We start from the raw sequence: 20,591 nt of genomic DNA, 5'->3' as shown, positions 1-20,591 counted from the left end.
AATCAGAATTTTAATTTTATAATTTTAATGGACATACAATACACAAAACAGTGAAAGTGTATGGTTTGACTTACATTACTTTGATATTTCCTTAAAAATAATGAGTGATATTAGCAATACATGGTTATTTTTGCAAGCACATGCACATGTACACGTGTGTGTGTGTGTGTGTGTGTGTGTGTGTGTAAATGCCAATGTAATTCAGAAGAGAAGTCAATTATTTCAAAAAATTTACTGGGTTAAATGTATAACATATGTGGAAAATATTGAACACTGGTATTTACCTCATACAATGTACAAATCTGAACTCAAAGTGCTTTATAGTACTGAATTTAGAAGAACAGCAACAAAAAGCTATACAATACCCAGGAGAAAATAGAACCCACAAAATCATAACTATAGAAGACAAAAAATTAAACTGATTTCTTGAAAATAGAAAATCTGATTTTTAGAACTTACATTAAGAAAATGAAAAAGCAAATTCCATGTAGTATAAAAACAGATACTCAGAATACATATATCTGAGAAATGACATATATTCAGAACATATAAATAACTTTTACAACTCAATAAAATGAATTAAGCGACCTAATTAAAAATAGGAGATTTAAATACTGTGTATAGAAATGGAGAACCACTTATATGAGGAATGTAGATGAGCAGACAAGTAAATTGTGTAATATCCCTCCTGGCAAAAGGAATTTAGTAACAGATATTGACAGTGTGGGTACATCTAAAAGTATCCACAAAAAACCATAAGCCACACACAATGAAGTACATGTTGTCTAATGCCTTTTATGTAAGATTACAGAAAATTAAGATTTATAGTATGAAGAAGCAAATTGTTGCCTCAAGCTATGGGTAGGTAGAATCAACTGCAGGGTTTTGTTGGTAATGGAAACATACTTTAATTGTGGTAGTGGTTACACAACAATAACATTTGTCAAAAATTATCAAACTATCTGGGCCTGGTGATGAAGCCCTGTCATCCTAGTTACTCAGTAAACAGAGGCAGATGATTACAAATTGAAGACTAGCTTGGGAAAGTAATGAGACCCTGTCTCAAAATGAAAATTAGAAAGAGGACTGTGGATAAAGCTCATTGTTCGAGTGCTTCCCTGTCATAAATGAGGTCCTGGGTTCAATCTCAAATACCATGTACACACAACTCATCAAACCACACATTTTAAACAGGTAGAAATTTTACTTCAACAAATTTTATTTTAGGAAAGGTGTTACTGGATTGAACAGCCTTATATTCTTGCCTAAGTAGCATAATACATAAATTTGTGTTTTATAAGAACAGGATCAAAGCTGCATTTTAAGAAAGATTCAATGTATTCTTTTAAACTGTGCATGTGTATAATCTTTACCATAGGGTATCTGTAGGAAAGGTCTCACTTCTTCCTGGAATGACCCTTTTAGTATGTTCTGAAGGACACTGTGACAAGATGACATGTGTGTGTGCTTTGAATGATGAGTAGTCATTCTCTTGAAGGGCTGGGGATGGATTTTCTTCTAGTCAGTGGAGAATACATCTGCATATTAAATGTGATGAGCTTGGTATTTAAGTAGATCAGAAAATTATATCTATTGAAAACCATTTACCTCAGAAGCTTTTCTTCATCTGTCTCCTTACCTATATATCAGCCACTCTGGCATAAACTAGATAATGCTTATGGTCAGATGAGAGTTCAGGCCCCAGAAGTGGCTGTGTCTTCTCCAGAATATACATATTTGCTGTATGTTGGTCTGATTTTCACCAGTTACTACCCTGGTAGTCTGGTAATTAATGCCAACTCGGAAATCAGTGTTATCCCATTCTGCAAACTCCATGGTATTTTTGGTCTTGATGATGGTAGCAACTGTAGATGTAACCAACCTTCTTATTAAATAAGAAACACAGAACCAATGCAAAGAAGAAAGCCAAGAGGTCAGAGCTAAGAGCTAAAACCTTACCCTTCCTCCTGCAGTGGTCCTACCTCTCCGAACCAGAACTACCCCTGTGTTAAAGTCTTTATATATAGTTCCTGTTCTGCCTTCTCATTGGTTGTAAACCCAACCACATGACCGCCTCGTCACGGCCTGTCTGTATAGGCCTCCAGGTTTTCCATGCTTGGTATTGAGATTAAAGGCATGTGTATCCAATAATGGCTGTATCCCTGAACACACAGAGACTTACCCAGCTCTGCCTACCAAGTGCTGGGATTACAAGCGTATGCCACCACTGCCCTGCTTTCCTATGGCTTGCTAATAGCTCTGACCCCCGAGCAACTTTATTTATTAACATACAAATAACATTTTAATACAAATAAAATATCACCATAAGCAACAGTATGGTTTTATTTTTTATTTATTTATTTTTTTTTTTGATAGTAATGTCACTATGGTGTAACAGGTAGCAAAACCTGTGCTTTCTATGGTGAGGGGCATGCTTTTTCACCATCTGGTGGGATGGCTTCCTGAGAGCATTAATGAACTCTGTTCCAAAATGCTATTTTGGTAGGTTTTTATCAACAGAGCTCACAGGGGCATGTGTTGTCAGAGCTGGTGGGTACAGGAACAGGGCCTCATGTTAGTCTGGGAATCCTGCCATTAATATATAACATTCATGGTTCTATCAAAATATTTTTATTATTATTTTCATTATTTCATGTGTATGGATGTTTCATCTGCATGTATATTTGTGTATTATGTGAGTGCTTGGTGCCCTCAGAGGCCAAAAGAGGGCATTAGATCCCTCAGAACTGGAGTTACAGATGGATGTGAACCACAGTGGGGGTGCACAGAATCAAATCTGAGTCCTCTGGAAGAGCACCCAGTGCTTTTTACTGCTGAGCCATCTCTCCAGCCCCAGTTCCATAAAATTTGTAGGAAGTCACAAACTGACTTGCCAACCCGTTGAGGTTAGTATATATCAGGAGTATGGTATCAAAATTTCTTATCAAGTGTCGCAGGTGGCTTCTTTATCTGCCACAAAAGCACAGTAACTTTATCCTTCCAGTTTTAATGTTGTATCTTTGTTCTCATTCACGACAACATGATTTCTTGAATTCTGATTCCTTGTTTTGTAGATTCTTAAGGTTGTTGTTTGGTTTCTAAATACCAGAGGGATTTTAAATTGTATTCCTGTTACCTATGGATTAATGTTATTGATCCATTAATGTTATTGAAATCACAGAACATGCTCTGAATAATTTGAAAATTCTTGAGGCTTTATTTATGCACCAACATTTGGCTAATTTATGGATATATGCCATGCATATTGAAAAACCATTTGAATTCTTCATTGTTGGGTATAGTATTGTATATGCAATTGTATGGTTCATAGTGTTTTGTCTATTTGTACTATCAGTTGAAGGGCAACATCTGTTGATGAGTTCTTTTATGGTTATACTTTGCTTCTCCATCTTTTGTCAATTTTGAAAATGTTATAGGTGTTATATGATTTTTAGTTAGCCTCTGTTATAGTTCTTTTTCCTGAGATCTTAATCCATTATTACCTCAACTAGTCATCTCTCTGATTCTTTTAAAAAATCTGACTGTTTCAGGCTGGCAAGATGGCTCAGTGACTAGGTATTTACCACCAAGCCCCAGGACGTTTGGATTCCCAGAATCCATGTGGCAGAAGAAGAGAACCAACTTCTATAAGTTTTCCTCTGACCTACATACATGTGCAATAGCAATGAACCCATACCCATACACATATGCAACAAATAATATAAAAAACTTGACATTTTTCTAACTGTAGCCAGCAGGAACATTATTCTGCTGCGAACTTCTGCAGTAAATCTGCAAAATAGAAACTGCCATTTTAGTTTTAATGATAGAATGCCTAGATCCATTTACTATAGTAATATCAATAATTAAATTTTTTGGAGGAATGGTTTAGAAATGTTTTAGAAGTTATTATTACTATGTATATCATTCCTGAAATGTAGAATATAAAATTAAACACTTTAAATATATGAACATTAAAATTTCAAACCAACCTTTATTTATTTTTTTTAACTAACCATCAAAATAATATTTTTAAATGCCTATATGTATAATATGGACTTAGGATTTTCATATGCTCTTGAATTTTCCTTAAAAGTATACTTTTAAGATGCATGTTATTTTTTTCCCCTGGAAATTTTCTGGCTTGTTCAATGTTTATATTTCTGGTTGGTTTGTTAAAAATAACTTCCATGATGATGATTGTCATGGCTCATGTTGCGTGTTTTGGCCACATTCCATGCTAATTACTTTAGATACATTATCCTGGATACATCTCTTCTATTGCTTAGCGCTGTAGCACTGTGGGTGCTGGAGCTGGGAAAGGTTGGGCAGGTCTCAAGGAGCCAGTTCTTTCAAATTTCTTTAAGCCATGCAACTGGTACCAGTAAAACAAAACAAAACACGCTTCACATTGTTTATGGTCCTTATCTTGATGTTCCATTGCTCGAAGCCAGACAGCCTGAGTAGAACCTTGGCTACACTTTTTAGCTGGTGAAATTGGGCTAGTCACTTAACCTTTGTTTATTCACCTGTAATTTGAAGATAAAAATAATATTTACATTACAATGGTTATATAAGTTAAAACATTTAAAATCTTTAGGGCAGTGTTTATTACCTGAAGGATGCTTTGTGGAAATCAACTGTTGTTTCAATTTTAGTCTGTTTTAATTTGTACTATTTTCATTTTTAATGAAATTTAAGGCTTGTTAAAAACTCATCACCTCTCTAGTGCTAGTTATACCTTTCTGCCATATAGGTAAATCAGTTATACTTTTAGATTAGATACCATAGTTAATATAGAAGTGTGTTACTGAGTGAGAATCAGTAACAGAGAATCAGTATGAAATATGATTTCTCATATCTAGAAATTCCCTGAAAGAACACAGTCTTTTTGGGAAATCCCAGGAGTCAAGAGTTGGAGAGCCAGAGGACATGGAATTGGAGGTCAGTTTCTGCCACACAATGAGTGTAAGGCCAGACTGAACTACACAGCGAACTAAACCCTGTTTAAGATTTGTTGTTCCGAGAAAGGGTCTCATGTCCAGTCTAGTTTTGAACTCATTATGTAGTCCAGGATGGCTTCCAATTTACAATCTTCTCATTTCAACTTAATGAGTGCTTGGATTATGAGATTACAAGCTTGTTCACTACACCTGGCTTTTTAACTAACACACACACACACACACACACACACACACACACACACATACACACACACACATACACACACCCTTTTCCTTTTTGGTTGGGCTGAGAATTGAGTGTAGACTGTTTTTGTATTCCAAGTACCCTTTTCTCCCACAGAGCTGTACCTCACCTGTGGGGACTTAATTGTTAAGAAATGTCCATGTTCTAAGTTACAATGGGTGGTTTTTTAAACGTTTGAGATTAAAGGAGATTGAAGAGAATAACTAAGTGTAATACCCACTTGACTGGATCCTTTAAAAGCACGCTATAACAATGTTACTGGGTTAGGACAACAATGGATTTGGACTGTGTATTAATCAGGGTTCTCTAGAGTAACAGAACTTATAGAATGAATCTCCCTACATGTAAAGAAAGGGGATTTATTAGAATGACTAACAGGCTGTGGGATGGATGGATGGATGGATGGATAGATAGATCACACACACTAAAGAGTTTAGGGTGAAAGGTCATTCTGTAAGTAACTATAAAAAGTAAGATCTCTACATGTAGAGAAATTTATATAAATCTATCTATATGTATAGAGTTCTATACATAAACAGATTTCTGTCTCAGTCTTTCTAACACGCACACACACAAATTCCTCCTCCTTCTCCTCCTTCTTCTTCTTTTTTTTTTTTTTTTTTTTTGAGAAACTTTAGTATAAAGTGACCAGAAAGTTATAATGGAGTAGATAGAATTTAAACCAGAGTCTGAATTATTGTATAAGCAAATTTTTTCTAGTTAAGATGGCAAAGAAAAACCACTTCAGGTAGCAGGAGTAGTACATGATGAAAACAACTCTAGGCAGCATAATTTGGTTAGACTTCAGAATGTTTCTACTACTGTGTGTGTATATCTATCTATCTATCTATCTATCTATCTATCTATCTATCTATCTATATCTATATCTATCTATCTATCTATCTATATATATCTCCTTTTGTGGGGAGGTAGGAGGAGAATCCCAGAATCACCACAAATCTGGCTAGAGCTAGATAGTGGCAGTGGTGGTGAGATAGATTGAATACCAAAGAGAGGCATAGGTGAGAAGGCTCTGTCAAGGATGAGAAAAATAATTTTGGCTTGTCTATCTGGATGTATGGTGACGTTAATCGAGACAGAACGTCAGGACAAGTGTGGTAGTAAAGGTCACTCACTAGTTAGCACTTGCTGAACTTGAGATACTTTTAAAGCATCCAAGTTGAAATGTTGAGAAATACTAATATGTTGCATTATAAACTCTAGGTTGTTGGTAAAAATGTTAAAAAATATGCAATTAGATAGTAATTGAAGTAAAGGATAAGAATGCTTATGACAGGGGTTCAGAAAAAAGACTTTTGAAGTTAGGGATCTTGGGTGTGGAGGGGCTCTAAGTGACTCCTCACTGCTGAACTATTACTTATTGTCAGGTTCTGGGAGAAGGGGAGTCATTGCCATCAACTGTCTACCACGGATGAGCCCACCAGGCTGCATCGAACAGCAGGCTGAAGGGACTGTTGCCTACAAAAGCGACAGTAGGAGGATTCGTCACTATTCTCATTATCAGTTTCTCAATGCAAAACATAGTTCTTGGTCTAAAGGAAGGAAAAGGTATCTACTTTGAGCCAGAAGTGGGCAGCTGTGTCCCAAGAACTTAGACTTCAGTTGCCCTGAGTTTTAAGACCTATGTTGGAAGAGGTATACAAACTTTTATAATCACAGAACAAAGGGAAGTGATAAATCAATGCATTTATCAAATATATTGGTGGGGATACCAGGTGGTCACATTATCGAGGATCAGGAAATTTCTTATGTAGGTTTTAGATACAATAGCATTCTTAGCTTTTGTGTTGGTGGAAGCTCATCATTTGCCAAAAGCTTTACCTGTTTAATAGTCTCAAAGTGTTAGGTCAGATCTAGAGGTTGGTAATAAATGGGAGTTAAGGAGTTAAAGATAGTCCAAGATAATTTTGTCTCTTGATCTGCAGCATTCTGTTTCTCTCCAGCCATGAATTTCTGGTCAGTTTATCAGTGTGCAGAACTTCAACACAGGTGTAGCTTTTCCAGGAAACAGAAGTTCCACGCAAAAAAACCTGCATTGTTGTGGACAGTATATAAATAGCTTAACTCATTAAGATGGGGACAAGTGCTAAAAGGAAATATAAGAGGGTTGTGTGATAGTTAGAGGGGGAAGATGAGAAGAGAAATGAGTCCTCTCAGGAAAACCAAGAACTTCCTTTTAGCCATACTATTTTTGAGATGTCTGATAATCTAAGTGACTAGTAATGCATTCTTACATTTTTCCTCCATCCTCTTCCTTCCCGTCTCTATCATCCACCTTTCTCCCTATAAGTCTTTCTGCATTCATGTCTTTTGTTTTTTGATCCACTGAGTTTAGCTAGAGCTGTCATTTTGACGATAAGTTTGGAACTGTTCGATGCAGCCTGGTGGGCTCATCCGTGGTAGACAGTTGATGGCAATGACTCCCCTTCTCCCAGAACCTGACAATAAGTAATAGTTCAGCAGTGAGGAGTAGATCCTTAGAGCCCCTCCACACCCATGTCTAAGTGTGTATGCAGACCCAGTGCGGGCAGTCTTGCTTGGTTGTGAGTTCATGATAACAATTGTTGTGCCTTGTCCAGAAAATAGTGTTTTGCAGCTCTTTCCTCTATCTTCTGGCCCTTACTTTCTTGACCCCTCCATGTTTCCTTAGCTGTAGAGGGACAGCATAAATTTCTTATTTAGAATTGAGCAGTCATTGCCACTTATTCTCGGCACCTTGAGTAGCCATGGGTCTCCAAATTCAGCACTGTTTACTAGAAAAGATCTTCTCTGATTATGGCTGAGAGTAAAATTTGTGAGTAGAAACATAAATATTTAGAAAGCAATCAATGCCTTGTTAATTTAGCCAAAATCAGTGTTAAGTTCTCCCTGAGGGCCATGACCATTTTAGCCATGGGTTCTTTATTGGTTTCATGGTACCAGGCATTAGATTCCCTTCTATCGAGATAACCTCATTCCAGTCAGAGAGTGACTGTGTACCCCTATGCTGTGCCAGTATTGCTCAAGTGTACTCTGCTGTGAGCACTACAAACCATAGCACCAACCTGTCTACTCTACTTTTTTTTTTTTTTTTGGTTTTTCGAGACAGGGTTTCTCTGTGTAGCTTTGCGCCTTTCCTGGGACTCACTTGGTAGCCCAGGCTGGCCTCGAACTCACAGAGATCCGCCTGGCTCTGCCTCCCGAGTGCTGGGATTAAAGGCGTGCGCCACCACCGCCCGGCTGTCTACTCTACTTTTAACATATGTACCAGTCTGATTACTCTGATTACTTGTACTATTTCTTTAGTCCATGCTACCATTTCCTCTTACCTAGACAATTGGAACAACCTCTTCTCTTTACTATCAATACTATCTTCTTGTAATCTGGTCACACATGACAGCTAGAGTAATCTTTAAAAAACTACATCTTACCATTTCACTTCTTTGATCAACTCCTTCAGTTTTACAGTGCTCTTACAAAGCTCAGGCCACTTTAATGACTTCACGTTGGAGTACTCTTTCATTCACTGGTCAGGACTCTCTGCTGTTCCTTCCAGTATCAGTATTATTCCTGGTTTCAGGCCAGCTGCATTTGCTGTTTCTTCACTTGGAATACTCTTCATATTATCACATTACTTGCTTCCTCCTTAAATAGCAGTCTGTTCAAATGTGACCTCATGTGAGAAGTTTTCCTTGAGCTTCCTTTGTATACAAGACTTTCTCCCTGTCTTTTTTTTTTAAATTTTAAACTTTTTATTTTACATTCCAACCACAGTTTCCCTGACGTTCTCTCTTCCTAATTCACCTTCCCTGCCTTCTACTCCTCCTGTTTCTATTCAGAAAAGGGCAGGATATCAACAAAATGTGGGATAACAAGTTGCAGTAAAACTAAGCACCTCTCCTTGTATTAAGGCTGGCAAGGTGATACAGTATGAAGAATAGGGTCCCAAAAGCCAGTAAAGGAGTCAGAGACAGCCCCTGGTCCCACTGTTAGGAGTCCACAAGAAGACCAAGCTACACAATTGTCACATATATGCAGAGGGCCTAGCTCAGTCCCATGGAGGCTCCCTGGTTGTCAGTTCAGTTTCTGTGAGCACCTATGAGCCCAGGTTAGTTGATTCTGTGGCTTTTCTGTTTTCTGTCTCTCTTTTTTAATTTAACTTGTTTATTGATTCTTTGGGAGTTTCACGTCATACACCTCAATCCCGATGACCTCCTAGTCCCTTCATATCCTCCCCTCAACCCTGCAGCGCCCCCCAAAAGAAAACAAAACAAAGTAAGCAAGTTAGCAAACAAAAACAAAAACCTCTCTTTGCTTCTCCTTCTTTCTCACCTTTCCAACACCTCTTCATTTGTCCTGGTGACATTGGGGGCCTCTTGTGTCATATAGTATATCCTTTGTCATATCAGCTTTACTAGCAAACTTTCGTTGCAATGAGTCACTGGTCTGGTTCAAAGCCTCTGGTTTCTGGTACACCGCCATCACTGGATCCTCACTGGAATTCCTTTGGGATATCCTGTTGCCACCCAGTTCTTGGAGATCCTGTGGGTATTGTTCCATAGGACCAGTCCCTTCATGAGCTCCAACAGGTCATAGATGCAGTAGATGTTTGGGTGGGCTAATCCAAGGCCTGGCTGTGGCCCTGGGTGGTAGCTGAGCTGGTCAGTCCATGATATCTTTGACGCCTCTGGCTCCTACAATCCTTCTCTTTCTTTGGCTGGATTCCCTAGGCTTGGCCAAATGTTTGACTGTGGGTCTTTGCATCTGTTTCCATCAGTTTATGCCTTTTTCTGTACCTGCCTATCTTTTTATATTTTCTGAACTCACCTTTTTAAAAATTATAATTTTTACTGTGCATTTATTATTTTTCTCTTCCCCTCTTGGATGCACAGATTTTTGTCTTATTTATTTCTGCCCAGTAGCCTGGAATAAAGACCAGTACCATAATGAGTGCTTAATAAGTATTTGCTGCATGAATATATGTCTGTAATACAGAAGTGCTTTCAGTCTTGAAATGTAAATTTGATAGTCAGTAGCATAGAGATGGAACTTAAAACCATATGAATAGATGAGCTTGCCAAGGGAGAGTGTATACAGAGCACAAAAGGGGACTCAGATTTAAGTCTTGGGCCACCAGTCCATTGTAAACCCGAGGAAGAGGACTTGAGAAGAGGGAAAACTAGGAGAGAGATAACTGAAACTGAAGAGGAAAAGGGTTTGAGGATACGACTAGGTTGGATAATGATGAAAAGCTGATACAGAGGTAGTTTGAAATTGCTATTGGATTTGGCAAGGTGAAGATTGTTTTTGTCCTTTAAAAAGTTACCTCAGCAGAGTAGTTGGGATAGAAATCAGAACAGTGACTGGGAGGAAGAGGAAGCCGGGATTCTTTTGAGAAATTTAGCTTCTAAGGGGAATGACACAGAGAATTGAGTGATTACTGATGGAGGAGGGAATGGATTCAAGAAAGGGTTTTTGTATTCTCAAGAGTACTACTGAATTTGGGATGCATCTATCCTTGCTATCTTTCTCAAATTGAAGTCTGTCATTCGTCAGTTAACTGGAAGATTTGATTCTGAATGCCTTTTTGCAAGAATGAAAAATTAGTTTCTCTTTGAATCATTCTGTCTACTAAAGTTCTTCCATTTTGTTAAGAGTCCTCAGCAAATAGTTGTTTCTTTATTCTTTATTGAAGCTTCTACCTTTCTTGCTGATTTTATTATGTTGTATAGGTGTCAGAGAAAATTTCAAGTGCCAATAATAGTGACAATTGTAATTAGATAACATATAGTGACATTTACTATGTATGTTGAGCTATTTGAAAAGACATGTTTAAAATTTTTCTTTTCATTTGTGTGTCACACACACACACTTGCCACTAGGCATGTGGTGCAACAGTGTACATGTGGAAGTCAGAAGACAACTTTCATATTTTCCTCCTTTCACCTTGTTTCTGAAGCAACATCTCTCATATTGTTTCTGTCATGCAGTGTACTCCAGAACTTCTAGGTAATTTCTTCGGTTTTTCACCTCCCTTCTTGTTATGCTGTTATGTGAGTGCTGGCATTACTACAGCTGCCCTTTAATGTGGGTTCAGAGGACTGAACTCAGGTCATCAGGCTTGTATGGCATGTTTATCAACTGACCCTTCCTGTTGATCTCTGGTTTTAAATTTTTAATATTGAAAGTCACATGAAAGGGCTGGGTGGTGGTGGTGCACGCCTTTAATCCCAGCACTTGGGAGGCAGAGGCAGGCGGATCTTTGTGAGTTCAAGGCCAGCCTGGTCTCCAAAGCAAGTTCCAGGAAAGGTGCAAAGCTACACAGAGAAACCCTGTCTCGAAAAACCAAAAAAAAAAAAAAAAAAAAAAAAAAAAAAGAAAGTCACATGAAAGGCAAGCATGGTTATTAACCTCAACAGAGTATGCACTGAGAAAGCAGCCTGTGTGATTGTAGAGCTTTTCTTCTCAGCCACCTTGCTTATTGGGCTCTGCATTTAGAAAGCAAATGTCTCATCTTGTAATTATGTTAAATCTATATCTCTTTGGTGATTCATTTCAGCAAATAATTCTGTGCTTTTATATCTATTATAGAAGTGAGCCAGGCGGTGGTGGCGCACGCCTTTAATCCCAGCACTCGGGAGGCAGAGCCAGGTGGATCTTTGTGAGTTTGAAGCCAGCCTGGGCTACCAAGTGAGTTCCAGGAGAGGCGCAAAGCTACACAGAGAAACCCTGTCTCGAAAAACCAAAAAAAAATAAAAATAAAAAAAAAATAAAAAGAAAATAAAAGTGTATATTTAGTATTGGATCATTTATAACTTTTTGAAATTATCCAATTGTAGAACTAGATGGGACATTTAATAAAATAATAATGAGTAAAATTTACTACTAATCAGGTAGACTTTGTTTGCTAATCTGCTTCATCTTCTTTATGTTGTTATTTACTTTGATAGCTGTGAACTTGAGTTTTAAATGTATTTATGCTTTTAACAATGGACAGCATTTGTTTCTTCTTTACATGGTCTGCCATTTTTAGAATGGCAGCGTAGGCCTATCAGTTTACCTTTCTTAAATTCCCTCTTGGTTTTGTGACATTCTATTCTGAAAGTCACAAAGAAGATGCTCACAGGCATTGCTGAGGAGTGCTGATGCTGTTTTTATGGGAGCCTACAGGTTTCTTACATTTATCTCTTATAGAAAATTATAATTTGTATATTAGTAAGCGTTATAATATGTATTTAAAGTTTTGTTAGTGATATGTTTAAATTGCAAATAGAGTTCATGGATTTATGTTTTTATGTTATTTTAATGTGAGAATCAAAAATTTTAAGTCCTAAACTTAAACTTCTTCATTTCAGATAATTGACCAAAGTGCCTGTGACTGTGTTATGAAGTTATTTTCTAATAATGAAAAAATAAACATTTTTAGGATTTCTGAAAATTATTTACTTAAAACTTAATGAAAGTATTTCTACTGCATCACTTTTAAGGGTTTATTTTTTATGATGACATAAAGAATGTCAGATGCAGTGCAGAAGACCTAGAGAGTTAGAGAAAATGAAGAGGAGGTAGCATTTTGTAGTACCTTTTGTGTTCTAGTCAAGTCAGTTGTAGGGAATTTACACACTTTTTTTTTGGTTTGTTTGTTTCATTCTCATAGAAGCCTTGCAGTGTAAGCATTATTTACAGATGTGGAACTTGACATGGCAAAGGTTTGCAACCATGTAAACTAAAATACACAAATACTTATTCAAGTCCATCTATGTTCTTGCTTTATGGAGTTATTTTTGGGCCTTTTAAAGCAGAGTATATTTGTGTCATAGCAGAATTTTTTATTGAACTAAGGTATTTAAATTTTGTTCTTTTGTCATAAACTCAAAGTATTATACTGCCTGTCTTTTCATTTGTATTAAGTTACATATTGATGTATGTACCAAAGTGCTATAGAATAATTAAGAATACTAAAAGTAGATCTTTACATGTACATAATCACATGTGTTTTTCCACAGCTCAGACAAGCTTTTACAACAGGATATCTCTAGACTGTACTCCGTTTACCAGCAACCTCATCTTTACTCGTATCCAGTTAGTTTGCCTTTGTAGGAGTTCCTGGGTTAGAGAATATTTCCTGCCTCCTCTGTCATAGTTTCAGATAAATTAGACAAGATGTTACCTGGACATATTTTTCCCTACTGTGTATCTTAGAACACTAACAATAATGACATTATTGACTGATGGGAGCAAATGACATATAATACTGTTACTGATCAAATTCATGCTCAATTTTTTAAAAGCATTTCAAATAAATGATAGTAATGTATTAATATGATGGCTCCTTTCTGAGGTTAACTTGGATATATTGACTTTTATTTATTTTTTAACATTTCAAAGATTACATTGTGCTTATTTTCCCAGTGACATCTGGCCAAAAGCAATAAACTTCTATCCTGTGGAGAACTAGGCTAGTTGTTTCTCAAATTTCCATGGTGAGATATTTTACTCTAATGAAAACAACTCACATTTTCACTGCTACTGTTGTTTATTTCTCCTGATTGCAGAAACGAACTACTGTATAATAAAATATCAAAATCTTTATAAGTTCCTTAAACTTGTTTAAAAATTTGTGTGGTGAAACTGGTGTGAAATAAATGATTGATATTCAGAAGTGGCATCTAATTTTTAGTGCTATGTCAGTTAGGTAAAATATACTTAATTTCAGTACAAGTGCACAAGCAGATTTTGGGTATAAAATGGCCCTTTCTTCTGATAGTCCTGTGTTGGCTCTGCTTCTTCAGTGTTGAGCCTTTCTACTTTGGCGACGGTCCATACTGCTTGTGTGATGCCTACTATGACAGTTACTGGAGACAGCTTTGTTTCTTGGCCACTTGCCAGCATCATGGTGCCATCTTCACTTGGGAGTTTTTTCTGTTGTAAGTGGACATCAGCCACATATGAACCAAACCATATCGAATATGCCTTACATTCATTTTTTTTTACTCAGTTTATTTAGACCATAAAAAAGAAGCCAGAAAAATGAACTCTCCTTTTTCTCAGTGTAGATTTTTTTCTTTTGTGATGGGGTCGTAATTGGAAGTTCAGGCTGGCTTTGCTTTCAACATGTTGCAAGTCAAGATTCTCCTTCTCAGATTCTGAACTGCTAAGATTACACACACACACACACACACACACACACACACACACACCACACCTAGCTTGCATAAATATTTTCAGGTCATCCTAAGTATGCAGTGAGATGGATCAGCAAGTAGACATTTGTCACCATGCCTGAACACCTGTGTTCCATCTGTGAGTTTCTAATTTTTGTCTTTTTTACAAGAACAACTAATTATGTTAGGTCAATATATCTCAGTTTTCTGGGTTTTGTGTTTAGAATTTTTTTTGAATTTTATTTATATAGTAAATAATAACCATATCTCTTCCCTGTCATTTTACATTTTGTTAAATGTTTTAAAGTTTTAAAGGATTTTACTTTGATTATATATATTTTTAAATTTTTGTATTTTATTGTTCTCTAATACAGTACATCCCAAATGTCGTTCCTCTGTCCACTCCTCCAACCCCCCCCCCCCAACTTCCCTCTCCCCCATATCCAATCCTCCATTTCCCTTCAGAAAAGAGCAGGCCTCCTAGGGAAATAACTGAACATGGCATATCAAATTACAGTAAGATGCATGTGTCTGTATGTCTCTGTCTCTGTGTGTGTTCGCACATATATGGCACATGTGGGAGGTCAGAGGACAGCCTGTTAGGAGTTTGTTCTTTCTTTCCACCTTATAGGTTCTGGGGATTGAATTCAGGTTCAATCAGACCTAGCAGCAAATGCCTTTACCTGCTGACCCAACTCTCCCAAGATAACTTCTGCAGCTTTCAACTTTCTCCCTCAAACTAGGTAAAGTTTACATATTCATTACATGTGGTTGTAGCTCTCATTTTCTTCAGTCTTGGACATCACTTCACTCATCACATTTTTCCTAATAAAGTGACTTTTTAGAGAATTTAGGTCAGTTGTCTTGGTAGAGACTGTACCTATTCTCATCAATTATGTACTTTAAGAACTTTTGGAATCTGGCTAATTCAAGACATGTTTTATATATTATTACAAGATACTGACTCTTCAAAATTTGTTTTTAGTAGAAATTAATTAGTATTTGTAGCTTTTTGGCTACAATTGAAAGTTATGGTTGTAGTTTAGTTCACACAAAACAACACAGTTGTCTGTGTATTTTGTGATTAGATGTAATTATAATGGTAAGAAAAATTTTAAAACTTTATTTAGACACTCATTGGCTACTTATTAGGTACCTAGTGTATCTTTTTTTAATCAACTACATGCTGGGATGTCCATGTGTCAGACAAGTATTTTTGTCTTCCTAGAGCTGATATGGTAGTAGAGAAAACCAGATAGTTAATGTTAAAAAATCATACCAGTCATTTATAAGGAAGTATTAGGATAAAAATTAAGCAACAAAGGTTAAAAAGGAGAGGGGTCATTGTAATTTTAAGTAGGGTTGTTGAAGAAGACAAAATTAGGAAAGTGACATCTGAGCCCTAATGCTTGACTCAAGAAGCTCAGGGAATGGGGAAACACTTTAATCATTTAGCCATTTCCCCAGCCTCTAGTTATTTTTTTATGCTCCATTTTTTAAAATAGTTACTTTGATTGAAAGGAAAATAGTTTCTATATGAGAAACATGGAAGATAACTGACTGGGATATGTCATCTAGGTTAGCACTGTAGTTCTCTTTTTTCCTAGCATGCTTCTTGATCTTTTATATTGATGACGTGATACTTATTTTGTGCATTGTTTCATACGAGCACAATGAAATTTGCTCTTTTCACAATGATAAGGTACATTATACTATTTTTGTGTGATCGATCTATCTATCTATCTATCTATCTATCTATCTATCTATCTATCTATCTCAATCTATCATCTATCTCTCTCTATCTATCTATCTATCTATCTATCTATCTATCTATCTATCTATCTATCTGAGAGTGTGTACATACAGGTGCTGCATATGTTTGTTGGGTGTATGTGTGTATGTGTGTGAAGGCCTAAGGACAGCTTTGAGTATTGTCCCTCAGGAACCTTCTACTTTTTATTGAGACAGGCTCTCTCACTGACCTGCAGTTCACCAGGTTAACTAGGTTGGCTGGCCAGTCGTCATCCCCAGGGATCTGCCTCTCTCTACTTCCAGAATGTGCTACCATGCCCAGATTTATTTTATGTGGATTCTGGGGATCATTAAGGTCTTCATGCTTGCAAGGTAAATTACTTCGCTGATTGAGCTATCTCTCTGCCTCTAACATTCTTAAACTATTTAAAAAATGCTTAGTATAAAAAGTCATTTTGGCAAACTCATATACTTACTTTTGACTATTAGTTTTGTGTATTACTTAATGAAATGATAATATGAAAAAATGGTATTAAGATTCCTTTTCTGAGATGCTTTAACATCTTAATTAGGTTTTTCCTTAATTAGGTTTCAACCTTTGATAGTCAACAAGAACTAACAGGGAGTTTATGAGAAGGATGTAGAATTTCTTGTTTTTGAAATTAAAGTTAAACTCATGGCAGTTATGGCCAGAAGACTATAGGATGCAATTAGAAGAGATTGCGCACACAAGAAATTAAGAATGTGTTTGTTTTTAAGCACACTGGCTAAATAAAGTAACATCCAAGATTATCACTTGGAAGTCTGAAGCATAGGCTGGCTACTATAAACCAAGGGAAAATAGAACATAGTAATAAAAAAGAAGCAGCAAAGATGCAAATGGGACAAAAAGGGGTTTGGCAATGCATTCCATCAAGAAAGTATCATTTTCTTGTTAGCCATAGAAGATTCTAAATATTGTGGAAACCAAGTCAAACTGTCCTAGCCCCCTCTGTCAAACACAGGATGACAAATTTGTCTCTTTTATTGTTTAATGAAATATGACATTCATGTTTGAAATGTGCCTTTGTGGAACAAAGTTCATTTCTGACGTAATGTATCTGACCTTCCTCAGTTTGAGGCATTTCTGTTTTCTTGAACACGTGTTTGTCATTATTGTCTTTTAGAAAGTCTGCAGGCAATCATCCAGGAAAAGGAAATAACAGAAACTAAAACTTCTCTGTATTATTTCCTAGGCTAAAAAACACTGATTTTTTTAAACTACACCAGATTTTCTTTGTTTTTCCTTGCCATATTTTATATTAGAAAAATTTATGGAGAATACATACAATAGACATTATAATTATAAAAACTCACTTTCAGGCTGGGCGGTGGTGGCACATGCTTTTAATCCCAGCACTCAGGAGGCAGGCGGATCTCTGTGAGTTTGAAGCCAGCCTGGTCGACAGAGTGAGTTCCAGGACAGGCTCCAAAGCTACATAAAGAAACCCTGTCTCGAAAAATAAAACAAAAACAAAACAACAACCAAATACACCAACCAACCAACCAACCAACCAACCAAACAAAACCCCCAAAAAACAAAACAAAAAAACCCTCACTTTCCCCCTAAAATTATAATTTTATCTATCTGTAAATAATTACATATTGGTATTTACACTTCTGACAATTTTTTTTCCTAGGGTCAGAAATTATATTCCTTGTTTGTTATAGAGTAGTTTTTCTTTAATTAGGTTTTAAAACTACTACTTTAATTTAACTGCATTCTTAAACTTATAAACTCTTAAGTGAACAATTGAGGGTTGTTTGTAGCTAGAGTTTTCCTGCCTGGCCCACAGTCAGGACAAATCTCTCTCACCTGCCAGTCCCACGGCCACTCAGACCTGACCAAGTAAACACAGAGACTTACTTTGCTTAAACTGTTTGGCCTAATGGCTCAGGCTTCTAACTATCTAGTTCTTACATCTTAAATTAATCCATTTCTATAAATCTATACCTTGCCACGTGGCTCGTGGCTTACCAGCATCTTCACATGCTGTTTGTCATCGTGGCGGCTGGCAGTATCTCCCTCACCCAGCTTCCTGTTCTTTCATCTCCTCTTTTAGTCCCGCCTATACTTCCTGCCTGGCCACTGGCCAATCAGTGATTTATTTATTGACCAATCAGCAACACATTTGACATACAGACCATCCCACAGCAGTTGTTGGTTATTTTTTCCTCTTTTGGAGGGCCTGCAACCCAGCTCCCAAATAAATCATTCATGGAGGCTTATTCTTAATTATAAATGTCCGGCCTTAGCTTGGCTTGTTGCTTGCCAGCTTTCCTTAACTTAAACTATCCTGTCTACCTTTTGTTTCTGGGCTTTTCCTCTTCTCTTCTGTAAATTTTAATTTTACTCTGTGGCTTGCTGTGTAGCTGGGTGGCTGGCTCCTGGGTCCTTTTCCTTTTCTTACTCCTAGGTTTCTCCTTCTATTAATTCTTTCTGCCAGCCAGCTCTGCCTGTCCTTTCTCCTGCCTTGCTATTGGCTGTTCAGCTTTATTAGGCCATCAGGTGTTTTAGACAGACCCACTAATATAGCTTCACAGAGTTAAACAAATGCTACGTAAACAAAAGTATCACATCTTAAAATAATTATTCTACAATAGAGGGTCATGTTTAATGTTAAAATTAATTAATATTAAGCAGCTGGAGAGATGGCTCAGAGGTTAAGAGAAATTACTGCTCTTCAAGAGGACTGGGGTTTGACTCCTAGCACCTACATGGGGGCTCATAACTACCTGTAATGTCAGTTCCAAGGGATCCAGCACCCTCTTCTCGCTTCCCTGAACACTGCATGCATGTGGTGCTCTTATGTACATGCAGTCAAAACACTCATAAATATAAAAGGAAACCTTTAACAATTATTATTTTATTGTTATTACATCATGAGTTGTAATTTCTAAATTTTCAAAGCCTGGAATAACATAACTTTTTTTTTAAATAATTCTATAGAAAAATTTTAGGAAGTCTATTTTATACATGCCCAGTTAATTTAACTACAATGTATTCTGTGGTATTTAATTTTTATAATAAAAGGTTTTAGCTATTAGTGTCTAAACATTAAACTATCATGGTCTTGCTTTTTTTTAAAGGCAGTGTTTTATCTAGTTCTCTCAACCTGATCTTTAACTTCCTGTGTATCTAAGGTTATCTTTAAATTTCGCATCGTACTGTCGCTGCCTCCCACATGCTGGGATTACAGACATGGGACACCTTGCCTAAATATTTTATAAATAAATAAATAAATGAATAAATATATATATATATATGTATATATATTTTACAAGCACTTTCCCCATGTAGCATTTTCATTTTTACCTATCATTCTCTAGATGAGGTAGATAAGTGGGTAGGGAATGACTTGGTTAAGGTCTCATAAATAGTACCAACTCTTTGGAATCAGAAGTACCTTCCTCTAATAATTGCTGTACATTTAAGAAACATGACACAAATCAGCTTCTTCTGTTAATGGTAACATTTCTAGACTATTTTGAGTAAATATTTGATGTAACTTTCTTTCCCACATTGGTCTCATTTTCATAAAAGCAAAATGAAGAGTAAACACTTGTATAAGACATTTAAAGGTACATCTGATTAACTATTTGTGTCAATCTTGGGAACCAAGTACTCAGTCATTAAGACATTCTTTATCTAAATACTGTGCCAGGCACAGAATAGGAGCTCCATTTGCTCAATTTAAAAACAAGTATCAGTGGTAGTAGTTAGAAAAATCAACCCTGAAGTCAAATAGGTTCAAGTCCTGATCTTGAATATTTAGCCCTTACATAGTTAGCCCCCTAAAAGGCAAGTTATTTGAACAATCTGAGTTTATATTACCTAATTTAAAATTGGAAATAATAGTGCTTTTATTTAGCCCTTACATAGTTAGCCCCTTAAAAGGCAAGTTTTTTGAACAATCTGAGTTTATATTACCTAATTTAAAATTGGAAATAATAGTGCTTTTATAAAAAAATGTTCAGCATGCTTTTACATATGTCCCTTTTGGGAGGTGGGGAGTAGCTGTAGGGCAGTCATCTCATAGGATTCTTATAAAAGAGCTACATGAGATAATTCTGTTGCTCTTCTCAATAGATTCATATCAGTTCTTACCAATCAATACACTCTTACAAATCATTGTTACCAAACTGCTCAATTACAGAAAATTCTGTCGTGCATCTGTTTAACTTTTGCACCTCCTAAAATCTGTTAAAGGGCCCATTCAGTTTACAGATGGTTTTTTGCTGAAGAGCTTTAATTTATTGGCTTTGAGGAATATGCGAAATTGCCAAACAGCCACATGTGAGATAGAAGATGGTTTGAACTTTAAAGAGAGGCAGAAACAACACGTTATAGAATATGAGTAAAGTACAAAATAAGTTTTGAAACAGAAAAATACAACGAAAATGTTCATTAGTTTTGCAGTATGAAGT

At 36.5% G+C, this 20,591-nt stretch overlaps 1 protein-coding gene across 1 annotated transcript in view; it reads left to right on the top strand.

Annotated features, from left to right (window-relative positions):
• Pde3b (phosphodiesterase 3B) overlaps nucleotides 1–20,591 on the top strand; it is a 149,169-nt gene that overhangs the window by 32,596 nt on the left and 95,982 nt on the right. The gene's annotated exons all lie outside the window — the stretch shown is intronic.

Source organism: Peromyscus eremicus, chromosome 1 (genome assembly GCF_949786415.1).
Source record: "Peromyscus eremicus chromosome 1, PerEre_H2_v1, whole genome shotgun sequence".
Lineage (NCBI taxonomy): Eukaryota > Metazoa > Chordata > Mammalia > Rodentia > Cricetidae > Peromyscus > Peromyscus eremicus.
This window is presented reverse-complemented; position numbering and strand designations above follow the sequence as displayed.